Source organism: Streptopelia decaocto (genome assembly GCF_964273445.1).
Source record: "Streptopelia decaocto genome assembly, chromosome: 2".
In the NCBI taxonomy this organism is placed as follows: Eukaryota; Metazoa; Chordata; class Aves; order Columbiformes; family Columbidae; genus Streptopelia; species Streptopelia decaocto.
The window spans coordinates 44,496,441-44,511,554 of record NC_138655.1 but is presented as its reverse complement, the minus strand read 5'-3'; the positions used below and the strand labels follow the sequence as shown (position 1 = coordinate 44,511,554).

Below are 15,114 nucleotides of genomic sequence, written 5' to 3'. Positions count from 1 at the left end.
GGAGATATGGTAATCTGGATTTTTTACAGCCCCTGGCTGCCTGTTGCAATTTGATGTCCAAATTTCCAGTAATGTGGTGAGTGAGAGAGTTATCTATTTATTTTCAGTACTTTGAGACCTTGGCCATATCAAATCCAGCTATCATGACTAGAGCATGTTCTGAGAGCAATGGTAAGGTACTAACTACAGGACCACCTACATCACTGAAAGGTGATGCAGATTGAAGAGCTCAGGAAAGGGGCAGCAGTGGATATTGAATCATACCAGCTAAGATTTGGTAGTATTTTTTTATTGTAGAAAACATAAATTTATTTATAAAGAAGGCATGCTGTATCGAGTATAAAAGGTGGCAGAAATTTTGATCTTTATTTAGTGTCTTCAGTGCCATAACTTGTATTAAAAGACTGGATATTTGACACTATCCTAGGCGAAGTTAACTTTTCACCTCTGGTGCTGGGGGCTGGCTGCACCTGCAATCTTGGAGGATCTGGTCCCATCTGGAATACTGCATCCCGTTTAAGAAGGACAAGGAATTACTGACAAGACTCCAGTGGCAGGCAACGAAGATTATCGGTGGTCTGGAGCATCTTTCTTAGGAAAGACTGAGAGAGCTGGGTCTGTTCAGCCTGGAGAAGGCTGGGGTGGGACCTTGTTAATACTTTTAAATATCTTAAGGCTGGGTGTCAAGAGGATGAGACCAGACTCCTTTCAGTGGTGCCCAACAATAGGATGAGGGGGCAGAGGGCACAGACTGAAGCACAGGAGGTTCCATCTGAATATGAGGAGAAACTTCTTTACTGTGGAGGTGCCAGAGCACTGGAACAGGCTGCCCAGAGAGGCTGTGGAGTCTCCTTCTCTGGAGACATTCAAACCCTGCCTGGACACATTCCTGTGTGATCTGCTCTGGGTGTACCTACTTTGGCAGGTGGATTGGACTAGATGATCTCCAGAGGTCCCTTTCACCTGGCACAGGGGAGGCTTCAGCTGGAGGGGGAGCGGGTGGGAGGGAGCCGGAGAGCCTTGCTCGGGCAGCCCTGGCCCAGCGAGTCTGGGCTGCCGGCGCTTCCCAGGGCCCCGGAGCAGCTGAGGACACGCAGCCCCGGGCCCGCTCCCCCCGCGGCGCTGGGCCTGCGGGCGGTGCCGAGGCGCTGCGGCGCGGATCCGGCAGAGGGCGCCGCCGGCCCGGGCTGCGCGGCGCTGCCGGGGGCGGGAGAGCGGCGGGGCCGACGCTGGCAGGCTGGCCTGGGCGGAAACGGGCCGGGCTTCGGCGGGCGGTGGAGATAGGAACGGGCGAGGCTGTTGCCGTAGCGGATTAAAGCCTTACTTAAATCCGTTTAAATTTATGTATCGATTCTTTATTAAAAGTCACTGTGAGAGAGTATGATGCCGTGGCCACACGTGACCTGGCTTCTGGCTCGACCACATAGGTGTCCATAGCAGTTTAGCATCTGTAGCTCAGAGTTCAGCAAGGGCTCATCAATTACCTGAAAGCAGGGTGTAGCATGGAGGGAGTTGGTCTTTTCTCCCAAGCAGCAAGTGATAGGAGACGAGGAAATGGCCTCAAGTTGCGCCAGGGGAGGTTTAGGTTGGATATTTGGAAAAGATTCTTCACAGAAAGGGTTGTCAGGCATTGGAACAGGCTGCCCAGGGAAGTGGTGGAGTCACCATCCCTGGAGGGGTTTAAAAGGCGTTTAGAATCAGGTTCTTAGGGACATGGCTTAGTGCTAGAGTTAGGTTAGGTTATGGTTGGATGTGATGATTCTGAGGGTCTCTTCCAACTGAAATGATTCTATGATTCTATTCTATGAAGTACTTTTCAGGTTTGTGAAGAATTGAATTAAAATAGCTCCAGTCCTGGGTGACAGAAGAGACCACACAGTCTACATAAACCTGGGAAAGTCCTGGGATTTATGCAAGCAGTAAAAGTTGTTCTGCTTTTATTGTACTAGCATGACTTACCCCAAAGTAGATGGAGAGTTGGATAAGTGTTATGAGACACATTCATATTAGTAAACGGTGCTCATGAGAGGGCTTTTTCAGACGTAACTGTACTTTAATAAAAGTTTTTAACTCTAACCAGAATAGTTATGCTACTACAAAAGATATGGCTACCTTGAGAATCTAAGGATGCCTTTGCAGATTTCCATTTTCCCCTTCCCAGCTGGAGTGCTGTGCAGTGGGAGTTTTCATGGGTGGTCATCCTTACCAGGAAACTTTCTTCTGGGAATTTGGTGTATGCAGGAGGGTAAATCCCCAGCAATTGCGGTGGCTGTTGCAGTCTTAGTTTTGCTTTACTTGGGATATGCTGTTTTCCTAGAAAAAAAAAAAATGCAGGCAAGCTGTTTGAGAGGTTTCCAAGAGAGAACAGAAAAGCAGTGTTCACTATAGGAGGTCATTTGCTGTATGAGTATTCTTTAAAAGGGCCTGTTAATTATGTTGCCTAGTTCATAGTGGGGGAAGGAAAAAAAGCCAAATGTTGCTATATCATAATTTTTGTGGTATTTACTAAATCTCTGGAACCTAACGGAGTGTGTGGATAATCAAAAGACCATGAAATTTATTTTACCCCACTTCAAAATATGCCAAATACCAAGAGGTCCTGGAGGTTTAGGATTGCTGCCAAAATATCTTTATGGTAGTATTTACCCATGGTAGGGCAGTACTAGGTTTGTAATGGGAAATCTCAAAAAATGAATAACTTTGCGGCTTTTTTTCCTGTGTACATACCAACAGATCTAATTTGAAAATGACTTCTATTCAGTGATAATTAACTACATAGAAAGACTTCATGTATTGTTTTGGTATGAAGATAAAACTCTCGCTTATCTGTAGGATGTAAAACTACAGTCACGATTCAGTTTATGTTCCAAGTCCCTGTACTGTGTCTTGCCTATCAGCTCGCCACCTCTGATGTGAAGTTTCTTGATAGAGGATAATGAGGAAGGCAAGTTGAAGCTGGTCTTGTGGTGAGCAGTAGTTAGCTTATTTTTGGTTTTGGTTCAATTCAGAATTTTTGAAGAAAACATGTGCAAGATATGACATGGTCATGCTTGACTTTGTACAATTTTAGGGGGTGGGAGACTTATTTTTTTTAATTTTTAACTTTCCTTTGACCTATAGCTGGTGATGCAGGACAAAGATGTGGCAAGACTTGATACCAGATGGTTTTATTCTGAGAGTTCCTCTGCTTCAAGTTGCCTGTGGTGGATACTTAAATTCGACTTTTTCTTGGAGACTGTGGTGCTAAAATAAAAATTAACATTAATGGTTAATATTTAAGCATACATGTTTTCTAGAAAAGTAATCACCTCAGAATTGACCGACATATTTTTATGCATTGGTAATGACCATTTTTTGCCTGACTTGCACAGAGACCTTGTCTCATGAGCTGAAGTTACATATTTTATAAGAATTGTTCATCTCTAAATTATTTTCAACTTCTAAATGTTTTAATGCTAGGCGTTAAATGAAATTTAATGCTCTTGTATGTTAATTCATGTCTCCTGCCATACTGCAGGAACCTTCTCTGGCCCTGTGCACTGAGTGGCATCATCTTCCATACTCAGATCCCTTCTTAAAACACCTTCTGTAACTCAATCCCTTAAAGTAGGCCAGTGTTTTTCTGGAGTATATAATTTTGGTATCTTACAGAGTATGGTCTTTTCTTTTTGTCCCGCGTGTTAAATCTACTTACCAGTTTCTGATGGGCAGCCAGATTTGCTTGCTTTATATGCAAGGCAAGTGAGATTTATCCCAGAATGGTGTGAGGAGAATTTTTTGCCCTTGTATTGCTAATGTGTAGGAATTAGGTGGTCTTCTGTACTTGCTCTGTAGCACTAGTAAAGTTTTAACTGGTTACAGCAGTCCCTCTTTATTGCAGAACACACTAATAAGCTTGTCTGCTCATCTTAACTTCTAATTTGGCTGAAGATTCATCAAAAAGCCACATGGTTAAGAACTCGTTTATTTTAAATAAATACAGAATGGTAATACGCCCAGAGTATCTTGCTTTATGTTGACAGACAACTGAAAAATCAAATTGCCATATTTTATATGTTTCAAAACTTTGTTAAATGAAACACCATCATGTTCTCGGCTCTCTACAGTGCTGTGGGCTATGTGTGCTGACAGTGGGTGATCTGATGTGATGTTGTTGAGTCTTTTGCAAAAATTGTTGTAATCTTGTGCAAAAGGTTAATATTTGCGTTTTCCCTGAGTGAAGAACACGTTATTTGAGAAGTCCTTCATGTGCATGGATCTATGTCAGTGTATGTCTTTTACCTGAGGCCTTCTCATCTGTGAAAATAAGGTTCACTCAGTTGCTTAGTTCAAGGCTTTATTGCTGTCTTAATGTTGCCTTTAAATATCCCAAACTCTGTCCTTCTGTGAGGGGGATTCAGCACACCTAATGAAATTCTGAAGAGATCACTTAAAGGATGAGTGGGCCAAGATTTTCCTGTTATTTCTGGGCCTGCTTTCATGTCCTTACTCTCTTGATCCATTATAATGGTAGTTATAACTATCATTTGCTTTGTAATTAGATTTAAGTCTAGAACTATTGTTGTGTAACAGAATTTAAAATAGGTTATCTCAAGGTAGGGAATCATTATTATGGCAAATGGAATTTGTGTCATCCTGTCAGACTGATGACTTAACTCTGATAAAGGGTGATGATACGACCATGTTATTGCAAACAATTATTTTTGTCAGTCCATTACCGAAGGAAGCTTATTAGAATATATACAAGAATACCCACAAGCGTACTATTATTTCTAAATGTGCACTTCATGGAATAATTCAGGTTGGAAGGGACTTCAAAACATCTCCAGTTCAACCTGCACAAAGCAGGCTCAGGTGCAAGATCAGACAAGGCCACTTAGTGCTTTATCCAGTGGGATCTTGGAAAACTCTAAGGATGGAGACAGCATAACGAGTCTGGGCAACATCCTTCTTTCCCTGCCTCTCTTCTAACTGTTTCCCCAAAAACCGGAACCTTACTTTTCTGGGTAGAACTTGTCTTTTCTAGCAGGGCTCTTCAGGTGGGGTTTTAGGCATGACTGTTAATCAAAAGACTGCAAGTTAATAGTGGTGCAGAAACAAATGCTTTTGCATTCATATCAGCAAGGTGGAATGATTGATATCTGAACTGCTAGACAAAACTTAACTTGTGTACCAGCTGCTTTCTGCTGCATCCCACCTGCAAGGATTAATTTTAAATCAGGATTGAAGATGCTAATTTAGCTAATTCCTAACTGGCTCAAATGTTCCTTGCTTTGATGGTTTGAAGCATCCTGGGAAGACTTTTCTTTATAATTCTGAGAGACAGAAGTTCAAATCTTAGTGTAGCTGAACCGGCTCATTATCTTCCTCAAGAATGACACAGTCAGTCATATGAGTGTCTTGACACTCATTAAGTGTCTTTCTGGTGGTGTAGAAATGTTGGAAGTCCATGGTGCCTGTTTTGAAGGAAGTTGCTGTGATCATAGTTGCTACACTTGCAGGTGCTTGCATATATGTGTGTCTGCTCTTGTAGGTGTTGCAGAGTGTCACGGAGGTAGCTGTGCTTCTTTATGCCTAGTTTGTGAAATTCTCCAGATGTCTTATTATCTAAATGTAATGGCGACTCCTGTGTGCCATGTCCTGGGTGTACAAAATCTGATGGATCACAGGAGCTACCACAGTGACATAAACAGACTTTAGACCTTGTGCTGTCATTCCCACATTCCCAGACTGTATTTTTCTGTTGTTTGAAGCACCAGGCTGTTTGTGCATGCTAATCCAGCCCCTCTGCTTTGTATAACTTAAGGCTTCAGCTGAGCCCAGTGTTCTTTCTTGCACAGCTCTGGAGAGGAACAACTTTAGGTACAGCTGACAGCATTGCTATCTCAGCATCCGCGTACCAAATGCCCCCCTCTTTGCTGTCTTCCCCCCCTCCCCACCACGTTTGCCTGGTGATTTAAACAAGATTCAAGTGGCCTATGTTAGTTTTCCTGCAGCACACATCTGCGTTTCCTCAGGCCTGGCACCTCTGGGCATTGTAGCTCTCTTCACGTTACTGCAGAGCGGCTTCAGGAGTACTAGGGAGAAGCAAAGTGATGTATGTTTGCACCATCAGGGCCCTGACCTCCATCTCAAGATGTGAAGCTAAGAAAGAGGGTCTCACCTGTCTCCCTTTGGTAGCCTGACTGGTGCTCAGCAGAAGAGGGTATAGGGAAGAGACGGGCATGTGCTGCCAGGAGTGCAGTGCTCCAGGTTCCAGTATAAGTTGGGGAACGACCTGTTAGAGAGCAGCGTAGGGGAAAGGGACCTGTGGGTCCTGGTGGACAGCAGGATGACCATGAGCCAGCACTGTGCCCTTGTGGCCAAGAAGGCCAATGGCATCCTGGGGTGTATTAGAAGGGGGGTGGTTAGTAGGTCAAGAGACATTATCCTCACCCTCTACTCTGCCCTGGTGAGACCACATCTGCAATATTGTGTCCAGTTCTGGGCCCCTCAGTTCAAGAAGGACAGGGAACTGCTGGAGAGAATCCAGTGCAGGGCAACAAAGATGATTAAGGGAGTGGACATCCTCCCGTATGAGGAAAGGCTGAGGGAGCTGGGGCTCGTTAGCTTGGGAGAAGAGGAGACTGAGGGGTGACCTTATTAATGTTTATAAATATGTAAAGGCTGAGTGTCACAAGGATGGAGCCAGGCTCTTCTCAGTGACAACCAATGATAGGACAAGGGGCAATGGATACAAACTGGAACACAGGAGGTTCCACTTAAATATGAGAAAAAACTTCTTCTCAGTGAGGGTGACAGAGCACTGGAACAGGCTGCCCAGGGAGGTTGTGGAGTCTCCTTCTCTGGAGACATTCAAAATCCACCTGGACACCTTCCTGTGTAACCTCATCTAGGTGTTCCTGCTCTGGCGAGGGGATTGGACTAGATGATCTTTTGAGGTCCCTTCCAATGCCTGACGTTCTGTGATTCTGTGAAAAGGATAAAGCCAGAGGAGTTAACAACATTAACAGAAAGTGAAGGCTTTTGTCTTACTTGTTTCTGCACCTCTAATGAGAATCTCTGTTGTTTGCCATTATGGATCATTTGCTAATAGTTTTGCGCTCTGCAAAGAGCCATGAGGACAGTGAGAAAGCTGCTGGGTTTTGATTTGTCCAACTTTTTCTTCATAACTAATTCCTGTAGATATGTGTCTCCAGACTCCTCAGGCCAAATTAGAGGAGAGATTGGTTTGAATTTGTTTGAAATCCTTTTTGAAGGAAATGGTGAAAGAGAAGTTTTAGTGGAGTGCATAAGACCAATCTTAAACGTTTCTTGTTCTGAAATATGTGCTTTCTAAATACTGTGGTTCTGGAAGGAGACCTGAACAGAGTAGATTCGCTAGTAGCTTGAATTCTTTAAAAACCTTTGCTTCAATCTTCCTTGTAGGTTGTCACTTTATTTTAAAAATAATTTCATGATCTTTCAGTGGCTGCTTCTGTAACCCTTCATGGCAGTTTGTTTCATCAAGCAAAGGCCCGAATATATCAGGGAAAGTAAAATGCTCTTTTACTACCAGGCATGTTTGTTGCATCCAATGGTGAAGAAGATGTTTCTTGGCCTTTTAAGGCACCTGGTGTAGTTGCAGCTTGCATCTTTTCACAAGTGAGCCTTACTGGTCTAGGGGTTTGTGGCAGCTATGCAAGAAACGCATATGTATGACTATCTGGAAGAAAAATGCATGTGTAATACTGCTTATAGAATGGCTATTAAGTGAAAAGAAGATATTTAAATGTCCAAGATAAACCGGTTCCTGGTAGAACAAGTAAAACATGAGGTATACAAAAATCATCCAACTATCCCTTTATTTAGGCTTCATCTTCTTCAGAGTTTGTCACTTTTCACCAAAACAGAACTGTTCCTTTGGTGGTAAGGATTTGTATATATAGGCTCTTTGTAGAATCTACTGAACTGTGAAGATCATAAAATCACAGATCATAGAATGGTTTGAGTTGGAAGGGACCTTAAAAATCATCCAGTTCCAACCCCCTGCCATGGGCAGGGACACCTTCCACTAGACCAGGTTGCTCAAAGTCCCATCCAGCCTGGCCCGGAACATTTCCAGTGATGGGGCATCCACAGCTTCTCTGGGCAGCCTGTTTCAGTGCCTCACCACTCTCATGGTGAAGAATTTCTTCCTTATATTTAATATAAATCTTCCTTCTTTCAGTTTAAAGCCATTGCTCCTTCTCCTATCACTACCTGCCCTTGTGAAAAATCCCTCTCCAGCTTTGTTTTAGGTCCCCTTTAGGTACTTGAAGGCTGCTACAATGTCTCCCTGGAGCCTCCTCTTCTCCAGGCTGAACAGCCTGTACTCTCTCTCAGCTTTTCTTTGTAGAAGAGGTGTTTCATCCCTCTGGTCATTTTGTGGCCTCCTCTGGCCCCTCTTCACCAGGTCCTTGTCTCTCCTGTGCTGAGAACTGCAGAGCTGGATGCAGAACTCCATGTGGGGTCTCATGAGAGTGGAGTAGAGGGGCAGAATCACCTCCCTCAGTGTCCTGGTCATTCTGCTTTTGATACAGCCCAGGATACAGTTGGCTTTCTGGGCTGTGAGCACACATTGCTGGCTCATGTTGAGATATCAGTGAGATATGGAAATAAATTAAAAATATCTTAGAAAACACAGGAAGACGGAAGTTTAAAAACTTCTGTACTAACCTTGGGGTTATTATGAAACCCCCAAGGTTTTTCCAGTGTGTTTCTCCCCCTCTTAGTGGATGAAGCTGTTGTACATCTGTACTTGTTTTTATCTTGCATGGAAGGAGACAGCTATGTGGGGTTTTTATTTTGTGGGGTTTTCTTAAGTCATACCACTATATCTTTTGCTTGGAAGGAATGCAGTTTGATAGTATGGGGAACAGGACGTTTGTTCTTGACTCCCATTGCAATGTGGAAATATGTTGGGCAGATAAAAGAGGAGTAAACGAGGGCAAAACAAATGGAATAAACCTGAGAATGTTATAATAAAACTTAAGAAATTTGGAGGTGGGAACTTTTGTTTTGGGGGGGGTGGCTTTCTTGGAGACAATGAGTTGGGACTGGGGTGGGGTGAAATCTTAGTGTCTCTCATATCCAGTTTGGCAGGGTCTGTGTCATGTTTTGTTGCTGTTGCTTTGTGATAAACAGTTTCTATACAAACCTCTGAATCATCTGTAGATGACAATTCAGATTTACAGTTGTTTTGTTATCAGGACGCTTACATTCCAGACTAATAACCCTAGTGACTGATTAACCCTTTCTATGGAGATGGTCTGTAGCGATGGGCTAGAACTCTATAACTGTAACATGTCAAAGAGGATTTTGTCTGCTCTGCAGGAATCTGTTAACACACACACACACTCATGTAAATGCCAGCTGCATATAACCCTGCTCCCACGCTTTTTTTTTTTTTCCATTTAGTGTATCACTGTTTGCCTTCAGACCAGGGCAGCAGCCTTGACTGCCTGGTGGTTTTGTCTTTGTCCTCAGTCTCTCCGGAAATATGCTCATAATCTGTTACTTTATATGATATCTCTTCCACTACTGCCAACTCCAGCCCAGCTTTGTTATTCCCTTCTTGGACACATGAAGAAGCTGTTCCACCTGGCTGTTGATTCCCTGCTCAGTCCCAGCACAGTGACATACTTTTTGACTCAGTCCCAGTCATCCTCCTCCCACTCTGTCTCCTCTTCCAGGCATGGTCACTATTTCAGTCGCTTGTCCCCATTCACCCTCGCCTGGTCGTTGCTCCGTCTCAGTTCACTGGTTCTCTCTTGCCTAATACAACTGTTTAGTTCTGTGCCACCAAATGCTGTCATCTGATTGCAGCTCTTCAGATATGGTGGCTGCAGCAGCTCCTCACATCACGAGTCTCAACAACACAGTGCTGTTGTGGCAGCCTCTCCAGTGTTCTGCACACAATCACTCTTGTTTCTCTGTGTGTTTTTCTTGTCATTACACTGGTGGAGGAAAGTTCTTTTCTCCCTTTGAAGGTATCCTGGTGGTGCTGCTGGGAAGTTTGATGCTTCTGAGAGGAAATGGCTTGTTGGTATTTTGCAGACACCTGGAAATGAGAAAGGGACGGTTGAAGCTAAGTGAGAAAAGCAGATCGGAACTGTCTGCTTGTGAAGGCAAACACAATGGGCAGAACAGCTTCATCCTGACATAAAGCAGTCATGGACAAGAAGGGTTGAGGTTTGTGTTGGGGTTTAACTACTCTGAAAGGCTGCAAAAAACAATTCAACTTTAAAAATCCATTAAGTTTGCTCATCAAGTGTACTTGTGGAGGGTAGTTTTGGTCCTATCATTCATGAGAAAAAATAAAGGTGTGGTGGAATTAGAAAAGCTTTGGAGCAAGTTGGTAAGAGTGATCAGATGTATCGGATGTTTTCTGCATGAGAAGAAATTCTGTAGAATAGAAACCTTCAGCGTCAAGAAGAGTTTGCTGTGGAGAGGACATGAAAGAAACCCATGAGTCACAAATAGATAAAGTAAATGAAATTACTAGGTACTGCATTGATCTAGGAGACATCAAGTGAACGTAGCAGGTTGATTCAACATTAAAAAGGAGTTTATTCATCTGACCATATGAGCTGCGGAGTTCCTTGCCACAGGATTATATAGATGCTGAAAGATTACATGGGTTCAAAGCTAATTGGACAAACTCATGGAAGACAAATCTGTTAAGGATTAAATACAAAGATCTTGCATCTAGTTGAAGCCGCAAACCGGAATCGGGGAGACTGTTCTGTGGCAGCGTTGCCACATGCTTGTCCTGTTTTAAACTCTTCCCTAAACATCTGACATTAATCATTGTTGGAGGCAAAAGTTAGGGGCTACAATAATCCTTGGTATATTCCCCTACAGCTGTTCCCATGTTTGCGTGCTGTGGGCTTTTCAGCGTGCATGAATTTTGTCCTGTGTCCATTGCCACCCTCAGTGCTTTCTCTGTAGAGCAATGGAGAAGTCACATACCAAAACACGATGTTGCAAATGGGTCCCCACTTGGTGCAGTGCCGCAGGTCCCCTTTGTAGCTCTAATTCTTTACCATCTGTTGCTCTGTGTTGCTTCTGCAGGGTGTTTTTTTCACAGTCTTGTTTATGATTACCTCATGTTTTTAATAAAGCTTTTTGAACAGACATGGGGATGGCGAAGAGCCTTTGAGGCAGCATAGATTTTGTAGAGGGTGATGGCTGCAGCCAAACTTGCCTAGGGAAAGGTTTAGCTTCCCTGGAGTGAGCTGGTGACAGGCTTCACAGACTAAGTTTCTTTAGCTTGCTTGATTGGGTGACGGAGAAGTGCAAAGGTAAGGTTTTGTTTGTTTGTTTTTAATGGAAATCTTTCATTTTTATTACTTAAAAACATCGGTGGTGCTGAGTTTCATTGCGAATTTGGTATGTTCCAGTAATGAAGTGATTTGTCTAGGATATGAAGCATTCCAGGATCTTTGGGAATGGGAAGACAGTATAACTAGCAGTACAAAAAGAGTAAATACTATAAATCCACAATACTGATCTTTCTTTCTGGGGTAAGCAGCGTAATTGCAGCCACCTTTTGGAACATATATGTGAATGTATGAGTGTATAATGGTGTGGGCTGAAGTTGGAAATAGGTGCATAACAATAAAGTAATAAAGTGTTATTCATGAACTGCTGACACAGGATTATATTGGGGGTTCATCTAGCTTGGCTCCCAAATTTATAATAGTATTGGGAGAAAAGTCTAAGTCTATGTTAAATGTTGTGTGCTGGCAGAAGGGAGGATCTGTTGCAGTTTAGGTGCCTGCTGAGCCAGAAGTTACATTGACAATATTAAGTCTGAGAGATATTATGAATTTTATCTTTCAATATCTTGCTCAGTCCCTTTCTGAACCAATTTAAGTTTGTGGTCTCCAGACATTTGGGGGCGGGGGAGAAAGCGGGTGGATACCCCAGTCTAATAATGCATTATGTGTTTAAGACAGAATTAGAGAAAAGACCATTTAGTTGTGGCAATTGCAGATAAAGCATTGTATTTCCTTGCGTTCTGTTCTTTGCAGACATCTATAGAGAAAAGAACTAACAATATTACAGACAGCAATGTAACAGTTTTATAGAGCTGCTTGTAAAACCAGATTATATAGCTGCATACCAGGAAATGTCACAAATGGTGAGCTTTGGCTAATGTGTTCCTCCTTTACAGGACTTAACATGATCATCCTTACAATGCAAGATACCTGTGGTGTGTTGGGAGGATAGAAGAGTTTTTGTATGGCTTTTAATTCCTGTTTTAGAAAGGAAGGGTCAAGGCAGCTCTTTGCACTAAGAAGCTTTGTCATCTGCCTCAGCCTGTAGTTATCAGAGGAGGAAGAGGTGAGGAGAGAAAGAGATGTATTGTTCTCTTACATAGTTTGTGAGAGAAGGTTGGATTAAAAATATCAGGTTATGTAGACTTTTCAAAGGATTAGAATATTAGTATGAACTTGGGACAAGGAAATAAACCAGGACATAATTGCCACTCTCATATGCCTAAAAAGCAGTGAGCCAGACATCAGATTATAAAATTGTCAGTTTAAACAACAACAAAATCAATGTTTTTACAAGCAACAAATCTGAAAAAAAAATGTGGGAGGGTGATTATTCCCATATAATTTTTAACCTTTACGTGTACTTGAGTCTCATTTTCCACATTTTTTTTTTCCCCTTGCAAACAGTAGAGCTAGATTTTACATTAGTTTTGATTGGTGGTTTACACTACCTACAGTTTAAAGATTCTGTGATTGCTTAAGTGGCCATCAGAACAGTGCAGAGAATTGTTTTCTTACATGGCTTTACAATTTTGGAAAATGGTTCCCATACATATTGATGGTTTCTTAAATCTAATGAGCTCAAAGCAGAAACTACGTCCGGGGAAAATACCTGTTTTGATTTCTTCAATTTTTAAACAAAACATAATTACCAAAAAAGATGAATCATCACGTTTGTTGATAATGAGGATGCTAAGTTGATTCATCACTTTCACGTATGAGTCTAAGTGAAAAATATTGCACATATCGCCTTGGTTCTGTTGTGCATGCTGAGTATTTATAAATATTTAAGTTACTTAACATCATCACAACAGAGGTCATTATGTTGGGAACTAAGTGCAAGAAATAATTGGAGAAATGATGGAAAGGAAAATCAGAACATGATTTTACATAGTACTGTAAGGCAATGCAACTTCTGTGCCACTCTTGTGGTGCAAGACACTTCTTAAAAACAAGAATGACAGTGAGATTTAAGGGGGGGAAAAAACCCCAAGAAGTTGTACTACATTATTATAAAGTACTGCACGTGTTTTGTTGTTGTTGTTGTTGTACGTATAGCTTTGCAACTACCTTGAACATTCTAAGGTTGGCATTTCTGTATGTTTAATTAAGCAGTTGCTTGTGGATAATGACTTCAAAAACTTGACTGAAAAAACACTGGAAATTGTCTGCATGCAAATTGCATGTTCTTTTAATTCTACTCTACTGTTACTTAATTGCCATAAATTTGTAAGCATTTTGTAAAGCGGTGGTGGAAGTTTTCTATCAGCCTTGCATGCTTCAGACACTCTGAACAGTCAGAAATAATAATATAGAGCATAATAATTCAGCTTTGACACAGTCATGATCCTTGTCGTCATCACACATCTGAAAAAGTAAGACTACTGGTGCTATAATGTGTTGTGTTTTATTCTAATATTTTGAGCAGGGAGGGATGATTTAAGAGACCACTGAATGCTAATTTCTTTTGCTTTGTTACTATGCGTATTTTAAATGGAAGAACAGCAAATGGATTTAATTTTTATGAGATTTTCAGCCAGTAGATCTTAAAAATTCTCCATCTGCTTGTTAGCCGCACTGTGCTCCAGTTTCAAAAAGAAGAAAGAAGATGGTAATGTAGCTCATGTGTTTTCCTGAACTGGAATGAACTGGAGTGAATGAATGAAATGTTCTGAAGGAGATCCCCAAGTGATAGGAGTATTGTAGGGTTTAACTGCAAGAAAAGTATTTTACAGTGTATTTTTTTTTCCTCTGGCGCTATTGACTTTTTAAAAATGCACTTCATTGCACAGGCTCTTTATCTGGCACAAAGTCGTTGAGCAGAGGTTGCCACTCCTTTTTGCCTTTTTTGGTACAGGTCTCAGCATAACGCTCCTTAACTTTTTCTGAGGCTTCTTTAGGTGTTGCAGCAATAATACACCACAATGACTAGAATGGTAACCTATGGCTGGTGACCCATCTGTGGTCGCTTCCAATTACTTTCTTTGCCCCCATTAAAAATATTAAGTTGTACAATATTGCCAGATTTCTGTGGAGTTTGGTTTAAAAGTGATGGAACAGGGCTTGGCTTTTTTTTTTTTTTCTGGGGGAAAATCCATTAAACTGGTAAGTCAGGATGCTCCCTTGGGAGTTTCTGGAGTTGCAAATCACTTCACTGTGGAGGAGTATTTCAGGGGAAAAGTACTCACGTGCTTTGCACTTTTGTGCTCCATGTGTATCATATAGGCCACCGTCCCAGGTAGGATGCTGAGATGAACGAATCTCTGGCCTGATTTTTCTTGCTGTTTTACTTTGTTTCCTTGATCTCCACAATTTTTTTAATTGCTGGTTTATTGTGCATTTAAGTCCTCGGCTTCTAGAGTCTGGTTAGCATGTTATCTTATGTGGCATTATGCCAATGTTTATGGGCTTAAAGCAAAAGGAAGTTCTAGTTTGCTGTTTACATCTAAAATGCAGAATGAATCCGACAGCTTACTTCTGTTTAGTGAAACTGAAACTTTCTACCTGGTGCCTCCATCTCTCTGGCAGATGTTAGTCCCCAGTATGTTCAGTTTCTAAAAAGAATAATGCTTTAATTTTTGCTAGATAAAACTAGACTAATTGCATGTGTAGAAATATAAACAAACAATGCTGGAAAAAGTTAGAAAGGAATTATTTTGTTTGGCTTTATGAGCTTAACTATGTAGTGTTGTTGCTAAAAGTCTTAAAAAACACACAGGAAAAACTGAGGCAAACTAGTGCGTAATGAAATGGAAGCATAAAACTAAAGTGAAGAAAGTGATAGGTAAGGATGTAAAAGAATTAAGAAAAA

At 41.7% G+C, this 15,114-nt stretch overlaps 1 protein-coding gene across 4 annotated transcripts in view; it reads left to right on the top strand.

Annotated features, from left to right (window-relative positions):
• The window catches only part of SPIDR (scaffold protein involved in DNA repair), a 212,271-nt gene that overhangs the window by 14,169 nt on the left and 182,988 nt on the right, over window positions 1-15,114 (top strand). The window lies entirely within an intron of this gene.